We start from the raw sequence: 9,965 nt of genomic DNA on the forward strand, positions 1-9,965 counted from the left end.
ACAACAACCTTTGCAAACTCCGCGCAGTGTTACTTCCCTTGCAGTACAGTAATCATTTAAGAAAGGATATAAGAATAAATATATATGATTAAAAAAAATGCCATTAAAAGTTTTCATCCAATTTTGGATGAAAATCTTGTGGTGGCAGTGATTACTGTACTGCAAGGGAAGTAACACTGCGCGGAGTTTGCAACCTTTGTTGTTAAATAATTACTTTACGCCAGTTGATAGGCATAATATGTTTTATAAAAAAATAACAATTAAAAAAAACATTCGGAAATGTTCGGTCTTTTTTCAAATTGAAAGTAGGATTTACAAATTACAATATCAACATGGATGTGTTGTTAGCTATTCAGACATGTATCGAACGTTTTGCATTTTTTCCTTTTATGGAATAAAATCGTTTATTTTCTAAACAAATGAAACATGTTGCTGGAATTTCTTTTAAAGGTGTTCCGTCCATTTTGTAAATTGCAATCACGTGCCGTTTCTATCATCACGTGATATTTGTGAAGGCAGTGATTACTGTACTGCAAGGGAAGTAACACTGCGCGGAGTTTGCCTTTGTTTTCGATAAAAATGGCCGAGGAGCTCCGAATGAAGTTTGCAGTGAATATTTTCACAGTTATTATTTCACGCATAAAAACCCCTTCACTTTTACCAAAAGCATGAAAGAATTATTCCCATTAGTTGCCATTAAAGCTGCACTCTCACAGATTGAACGTTTTGACAACTTTTTTTATTTTTTGTCATGGAACAAGCCAATTTTTGCGAAAATGCATGGAAACCTGTTTCCAGTATTATAATTCATTTCAATTCATTTGTATTTGTGTTGATCCAGTAAGTATTTGAGTTGATCCAGCTTGTATTTGAGTTGACCCAGTAAGTATTTGAGTTGATCCAGTATGTATTTGAGTTGAACCAGTAAGTATTTTAGTTGATCCAGTAAGTACATGTATTTGAGTGGACCAAGTAAGTATTTGAGTGGACCCAGTAAGTATTTGAGTTGAGCCAGCTTGTATTTGAGTTGACCCAGCTTAATTGTATTTGAGTTGAGCCAGCTTGTATTTGAGTTGACCCAGCTAAATTGTATTTGAGTTGAGCCAGCTTGTATTTGAGTTGAGCCAGCTTGTATTTGAGTTGAGCCAGCTTGTATTTGAGTTGATCCAGTATGTATTTGAGTTGATATAGTATTTATTTTAGTCGATCCAGTATGTATTTGAGTCGATCCAGTAAGTATTTGAGTCGATCCAGTAATTATTTGAGTTGATCCAGTAAGTATTTGAGTTGACCCAGTATGTATTGGAGTTGATCAAGTAAGTATTTGAGTTGACCCAGTAAGTATTTGATTTGACCCAGTAAGTATTTGAGTTGATCCAGTATGTATTTGAGTTTATCAAGTATGTATTTGAGTTGATCCAATATGTATTTGAGTTGATCCAGTATGTATTTGAGTTGATCTAGTATGTATTTGAGTTGATCAAGTATGTATTTGAGTTGATCTAGTATGTATTTGAGTTGATCAAGTATGTATTTGAGTTGATCTAGTATGTATTTGAGTTGATCTAGTATGTATTTGAGTTGATCTAGAATGTATTTGAGTTGATCTAGTTTGTATTTGAGTTGATCTAGTATGTATTTGAGTTGATCTAGTATGTATTTGAGTTGATCTAGTATGTATTGAGTTGATCAAGTATGTATTTGAGTTGATCTAGTATGTATTTGAGTTGATCTAGTATGTATTTGAGTTGATCTAGTATGTATTTGAGTTGATCTAGTATGTATTTGAGTTGATCAAGAATGTATTTGCGTTGATCTAGTATGTATTTGAGTTGATCTTGTATGTATTTGAGTTGATCTAGCTTGTATTTGAGTTGATACAGCTTGTATTTGATTTGATCCAGTATGTATTTGAGTTAATCCAGCTTGTACTTAGTTGATCCAGCTTGTATTTGTGTTGATCCAGATTCTATTATAGTTGATACAGCTTGTATTTGAGTTGATCTAGCTTGTATTTTAGTTGATCCAGATTGTATTATAGTTGATCCAGCTTGTATTTGTGTTGATCCTGCATGTCTTTGAGTTGATCAAGCTTGTATTTGAGTTGATCTAGCTTGTATTATAGTTGATCCAGATTGTATTTGAGTTGATCCAGGATGTATTTGAGTTGACCCAACTTGTATTATAGTTGATATAGCTTGTATTTGAGTTGATCTAGCTTGTATTATAGTTGATCCAAATTGTATTTGAGTTGATCCAGATTGTATTTGAGTTGATCCAGATGTATTTGAGTTGATCCAGATTGTATTTGAGTTGACCCAACTTGTATTATAGTTAATATAGCTTGTATTTGAGTTGATCTAGCTTGTATTATAGTTGATACAGCTTGGATTTGTGTCTATCCTTTTTCGTGCAATTATGCATTTTGCTTCTATTTTACTTTTAGGATTCAGCCTCTTTATTTGGTGCGATAAAATTTGACCAAAGTGCGTCTTATAAATAGTTTATTTGATATTTGACTGATAATGGCATATTCAAGGTGCAATTATCAGTGTTAATCACAGTAATTTAGATAGGTAATAAATCTTACTTAGAACACAACCTTGATCAAATGAGTGTAACGCGTTTAATTAGCATGCTGATACAACTTTTATACATTCCGGTGTAATCAAAATACTTAATGTTTTCAATTATGAAAACTTTTTGAAGGTTTTTTATCAATATCTTTGTCAATTCGTAAAGAAAGCAATAAAAATGGTTTCTCTTAACGAATGTCTTTTGAAAACAACAACATGCGATTGATTCTAATTCGTTTATATTGTGAAAACCATACCATTAATAAACCACCATGTTAACAAGCTCAAGTTCAGTGTCCAGATATGTAACTAATCGGACAAACTTTAAACATGATACATGAAACTTTCATAAACACACGCATTTGAAAAAAAAGGCTTTAATGTGCCAACGTACGCGCACAGTGACATAATTTCCCGTTTTGAGCGTCTTTGCATGTTTAAGGATACATATAAATATTGATATTATGTTCAAAATATCCCACTCCATTTAGACCTTGATTAAACTTCGTCTATCGAGGGTAAAAAACAACATGTTTTGATTTTATTTAAAGAATCAAACATAGTTACCTCAAACATGACTTTTTTATTTGTCCGAGGATTTACACGTTGTCCGATGTTATGAACTTAACCAGAAATAGACCAACATGTCTCGTAACCCAATTCATACAAAATACTTTAATATATTATAGTATATGTTTTTGACGAACAAGTTAATACCACCAAACAATACAATGTTGTTTCGGCCATGTATTTAGCTAACTATAAATTATTTATTAAGGCAGGAGGCTATATGTACAATAAACTTTTTATTAAGTTATTTCGTCCCGAACGATGCCAAACTTGATGATTGCATAATATATTTCAAAAGTAATCAATATTCTTTCGAAAGATTTTTTTCGATTGCATTCGATTAATTTAGGTGTTGAAACAAATTTTCCAAGCCTGCATAATTTATGTAAATAACAAAACATAACAATTCCCCAATTAAGCTTAATGAACAATTTTCAATAGAAATGAATACATGTTAAAAGAAAACAAACTTAAGTCTACGATATGTGAACGACAAGAAATAGAGGTTAATCTTTGTTGATAATGTAATATCAGATATGTTGATAATGATTCATATTTCAGGTAAAGACGGGTACGCAAGTTTGCTAATAAGTGCTTCCTTTATCTTTAAGATATAATCATTTATTCATGTAATGTAATTTAGAAGAGAACATAAGCTTACTTTAGACACATCGTTATAATTGGATTGATATTTATAAATTATTAAAGACGGTTATCATGATGGGTATCATTTACATGGTATTTTTGGTTGCTTTATGAGCGAATTTGGGTGACAAAACAAACTTTAATAAGATCATTCCAAATTGATTCTATGTATATCGTCATCTGTCTGGTATATTTTGAGCTTTCCAATTCGAATATGTACACCTCAACTTCAATTCCTTAAATGAACGGCCTTTCGGCAATTATGATTATTTAAGGAATGAATTGCGAGCTTGATGTCATTATCGGGGTATGAACGCCGGACTCCACGCGTACTTTGACCAGCCCGATTGCGTTCATATCCCCGAAAATGACATCAAACCCGCAATGCATTACTTATATTTACACCAATAGTTCATTATTTCATTCAAGAATTGTTAAAACAATACTTCATTTCATTTAAGTAAACCTTTCAGTAATCATTTCTTACACATTCTGTAAATGGAATGACCCGACTGTAACCGGAAACATTTTATCAAATGTCGTCACAATAACGCGGGAAAAGATCAACCACTTGAAATCACTTTTAAACGTAAAATTGAAACACTTATGGCAACACTACATTTAACATATCATAAATTAACACTATTTAAAATGTTGATTTATATTTTACAGGACTTGCTGAGACAATACAAACAATAACAAGATGAACAATCTTGTATAATTGTTAAACGATGAATTACGATCCGAACATATCCGAAGATGTTGCGTTCATCGGATGATTACCGCAATTGCCGAAAGGCAGTTCATTTGTGGAATGGAAGTTGAGGTGTAAATATTTTCCGTTGAACGCAACATTTTCAATATAAATTGAAAATTGTTTATCTTGTTATTGCTTGTGTCAGCAGGCCACGAAAGATTTTAATCAACATGTTGATAAGTGTTAAATTAAGATTTGTTAAATGTAGGGTCTACTGTTGTCATAAGCGTTTCAATATAAGAGTTAAAAACTCTTTTGAAGTGATCACATGATAAACTCGTTACGGTTACGCTCGGGTCGTCCTTTTATTACAGGAAGAAATATTTGGTATTTTTTAACCCTGAATCAAGAAAAGAAAACATGAACTTTTGGTGTAAATATAAGTAATAAATTGCGTGATTTATGTCATTGTCGGGGATATAAATACGGTTCGTCTCATTAAAGGGTCTGTGTCACAGATTGGCACCAAAAAAAGTTTTTTTCTGTAACGAATCTCAGGACAATTATCTAATAAAATGTGTTACGCTTTGATATCATAATTGTAAAAAAAAAGTACCAAAATGTAAAAAAACAATTGTGTCGGAGACTGGGTTCGAACCCGCGTCGCCAAAATTGCAGTCCAGCGTCTTACTCACTGAGCTACAAAGGCTTATTCTAATCGGGGGTGACATAATTAAGGTATATACCTACCTCGGTAATATCACGTGATAACACCGACTAGCCAATCACGCATAAGGAATGAATTCTACCTGGTAGACATACCCAGTAAAAAAAATTAATGGAAAAATACGAAATAACTGCTAAACTTAAATAAATTGTAAATAATGTGGTACTTCAGTTAGTAAGTTTCATTAAACTTCATTTAACACTTTGATATGGAACAAATTGGTTTCCTTATACGTTTTTTTTCATTGCTAAATATATAATTTCAGTTAACAATTTAGCAGCGGCTTTTCTATGCGAGGCGGATGACGAGCTTGGTGCGACACTGAACGTCTCCTCCTGCAGTGACGAGTGCTGTGGGGACACACTGAATGAACTACAACGGAAGACGCGTTGGAGCATTTTCAACACATAACAAAATGTTATGGCTCCAATGATTACCCGGCATGTTAAAATGACTTTATAAAGTATCACAGCTTAACGCCAAGATGAGATAATTTGTAATTTGATTTTACTTATGCGAGCGATTCACAACTAACATGACGCGTTTAATTTTCTTCCAGCACGAGATATGATGCGAATAGTGATGGTCAAAAGAGCGGAAATTACAGTCACCATCACAAGCGTAACAATCCTAGCACAGGCGGCAACGGCAATAGCGACAGTAATACATCACTATGGTACATACTGATACCAGTAGGAGTGTTAGGCGTCCCGATCGCAGCAGGAGGATACTATCAGACCGTTAAACGTCGCAGCTCATCCCCTACATTAGATACTATATGTACATATGTATGCTGTAATGGTAGATATAACACATTCCGGGATTAGTTTCAAAGATTCTGACGTCATCACAATTGCAAAAAATGCCTTTATATTTAGGCCTTTATGCATATACATACATTTAGTTTTCTTGCATTGTGTTTATTTTCATATTCATCTCAGACCCAGTCTATTCGAATCTTGTAATTTATATATCCTACCAGGCTGCATATAACTAGACCAAGGGACCACAGGAAGCTACCTACATTTAAGGACGAGAGAATTCATATACTTGTTTTTCTTTTGAGATTTGTGTATACTCAGTCTGATACTCAACTCAACTCAACTTATCTTTATTTCCACCACACGTGATGATATACATGTTATATACATAGAGTAATTATCAAAGGCAATAGTGTACAAAATAAGCAGATTAGCGTTTCACTTTGTAAATAAATACAATTTTACAGTGCAAAATGCATTATGTCTCTTACGTGTTTTAAAACATAGCTTTATGTCTTAGACATTCACACACTTATATATAAACATATACGGTCGTCTCAAACCGTTTGCGAGACAGTTGATAGTCAGGAACTATGAGTTCTGCGCCAAGAAGTGCGAGGGGAAACGTTTCTCCGTCCACTATTGTTAGTTCTTGGGCAAGGTTGACGTCAAGTTCTGTGACGTCAGCGATGAAACACCACCTATCCCGTTCATGTACACTGCATTCATTTACGCTGTGTATTTCTACGTTATTAACGTCTTTACCACAGTTGTAGCATCGTTGAAGACAGTTCGGATGTGTTTGAAATAGTTCGTGTCAAAAATATAATAAACTGCTGCTTTGGAAACATTTGGGTGTAACACTTTGAAAAGTCTTAAATCTTCGTCCGACATAGTTCTATCTGCCCACAGCTAAGTTTCATTAGAACGCACGAGACAGTTCAAAGTAGTTGTCCATTGGTGTCTTGGTGGTATTTGTTCAGGGTGTATTAAACCATGGTTAATAAAGTTATGAAGTTCATAGGCACATACAATTTTACAGATGTCAGATATGAAACCTAAAGTTACATTCTCATCTTGGACGTACTGGAAATATCGTCATAAAAATATTATTTTCTGCGTTTGGGTGAAACGAATAAGAAAAAAAATAGTTTCCCTTGTAATGGAATAACCGCAAGGTGACGTTCCATATGCACGAGTGGTTCATAGGCACGAGTATTTCGTGCGCATATGAATGTAAAGGCAATCAGCGCACGGAAGCCAATACGCTCACATCGATAGAATTGATTGTACAATTTTACAAGCAAATGTTTAAGCAATCGTAACAACTCGGCCATCTCCGGCAAGCTCCGAGATAGCCATATCTTGAAACTAGCCGAGGAGTTCCGATTGATGTTTAAGGTGAAAGTTTTCTGTTATTATGCAATTTCATCATATTAATGACATGTTTGATCTCACTTGTATACATAGCGCTGTAATTGACACTTGTATAATTTGATATAGTACGTGTACATGAACCATATAAATTATATGTATTTTATACATAATTGTTAAGGAGCTTACGGGTGATGAGGCCCGACATCTAGTGGTACGAGACAAATCCTGTAAATCTGAATGACAAACGGCCAGAGGTTTCTGAGTTTTCCCCAGAAGAAGGGTTTTATCTCAGTTTTTCCTCGGCCAGTTGACCAGGTAAGCTTCATTTTTGTCAGGCATGTTGTTAATAAGACATACTTTGCTCATGTTGCAAGTTTATGCTGTATATGTTGATCGGTTTCCCAAATCGATTCACTGAGACTTCCAAAATAATACCATTGAACAGTATTGATTTTGTTGTTTTCTATAGGATAGTAGATAATAGAATGGTATTAAGGGTTGTTATTTTTACTAGTACATTTAGAGTCAAGACATAGAAGTAGATGTAAAAACAACAATTTCCTGATTATACCCCACGAAAAAAACTTGTCAAGTCCAAGCATGGACACACACATATCATATCTAGTTGTAAAGTGAAATCCATGGATCATCATTTTGAATTTACTTTCGATCTTCCAATATTATTAGAGTTCACATTACATGTTATATTAAATCCACTGGTCAAGCGGCTGTCCCTAGACCAGTTGTCATAGGGCTGTATACCATTGAATATGCCACAAACCTCCCCCAAAAGCAATTATAGGTCAACATTTGCTACGGACGGTTCAGTGTCTCTCCCTGGAGAAATGTTTGTATGTACTCCAAAGAAATGATGCAAGAAATTTCGATTAATTTCTCCTGAAAAACGTTTTTATTATGTATTAAACATGCACTGTGTCGAAATTCGGAGGGTAAAACATGCGGAAGCAGTTGACGTTATACACTACTGTTCGAGTGAAAATCGAGATTAGTATGCGAACTGTCCGAGCGGCGATATAATGAAACAGTTGGAAATTCTCGAAAGCAGTCCCTAACAATATGCGAGAAACGACGACTCTAGTTCGACTCCATACACGATGAAGCAGCATATCCACGTCATCCACAGGAATAGCTATAATTTCACCGCAACACATCAAATAAAAGCAATGAAAGTGCTGACTGCGCCTATGTCTTGATTTGATCGATTGTTTGTTGACTACAGCAAAAATAATATTGTCTTGGAACTGTCAAAAAATGGCTCAAATGGCAATATCAGAATTTCAAATGTGCAATAATATGCATTTTAGTAAACATACCAAAATACAAAAAAACTCTATCTAGATTACGCTTGTCGTCACACAGGTTAGCTGTGAAAACTGGAAGGTGGCGTAGACCCGAAAATTTACCATATCACGAACGTAAATGTATCAAATGCGGGGTATTGGAAGATGAATTTCATTTTGTTCTGGAATGCGATACTTTATAAAGATATCAGAAAAAAAATATATAAACAACTACTTTTGGCGTTATCCAAGTTTCTTAAAATTTATGCAATTGATAGTGAAAGTTCAGTCGAATTAAGAAATCTTGCCACATTTATTTTCAAGGCTTTTGAAATAAGACGCCATTTAGCATTCAACGTTGAAATGTTGGTGAATAATGATTGGTCTCTCAACATTAAAACAACTGTCAAGTGTGTTAGCAAAAGTTACTTAAACATTAGTCTTTTAATATTCCAGGTTTGGTTTTGCAATGATTCAAACTGGCAACTGCTACTTTTTTTCTAGCGCGCCGATTGTCAACAACTCTTCCAGTTTGTCAAGAAGCGACTGTTTCTGATCTGATATTACTCTGCCATTTTAAATGTATTAAACAGAGATCATACAATACGGAGGATGACCGTCTTTTAGCGACTGACGCAATAATTTAAGACAGCCGATCAGATTATCGAATAGGCAAGCAGTTTAAACGAATCTTTCTAGTGTGACTCGACGAATCAGAAAACCATGTTTTTCATAATATATGGTGACGAGTTTTCAGAATCAATTTTCAGTTCATACTTGTTTATGAACTTAAGCAGAATGAAAAAAATATGTTGAGAGTCACTAAATACATCTGTAAGCATCTGCGAAAATTGAGTCAGGATAACGATACATGCCTTCAGACTTTCCATTTCAATTCACTATATTTGAGTATTTGAGAAAAAGCGATGACCATTCAATGCTTTAAAACTTTCAAATGTAAGTTCAATTGCAAGCAGTAGTACTGCGATTGCACCGAAGAGGCGGTCAATTTGTACCAACCAAATTGCAGCTAAGTACATCTACAAGAGTGTGTCGTTTTCGCGGCGTCTACAGTCAATCGAGACAAGCATCTTGTTGTCTTATAGCCATAGTAAGCTCACTTGATGGCCTGTTATGTTTTCTACTCGTTTCCTGTGAATCCACACTGATACTACTTGCTCTTGGCTGTAACATTGAAATGCAAAGATCATATCTTAACACAGGATCTTATTGGAATGAGTTGTCGCTTGCCCTGTAATGGCATTCGAAACATTGAGTTTCATTCATTCTTCATTGAACTTCAAACTGGAG

This window comes from Mya arenaria, chromosome 8, assembly GCF_026914265.1.
Source record: "Mya arenaria isolate MELC-2E11 chromosome 8, ASM2691426v1".
Lineage (NCBI taxonomy): Eukaryota > Metazoa > Mollusca > Bivalvia > Myida > Myidae > Mya > Mya arenaria.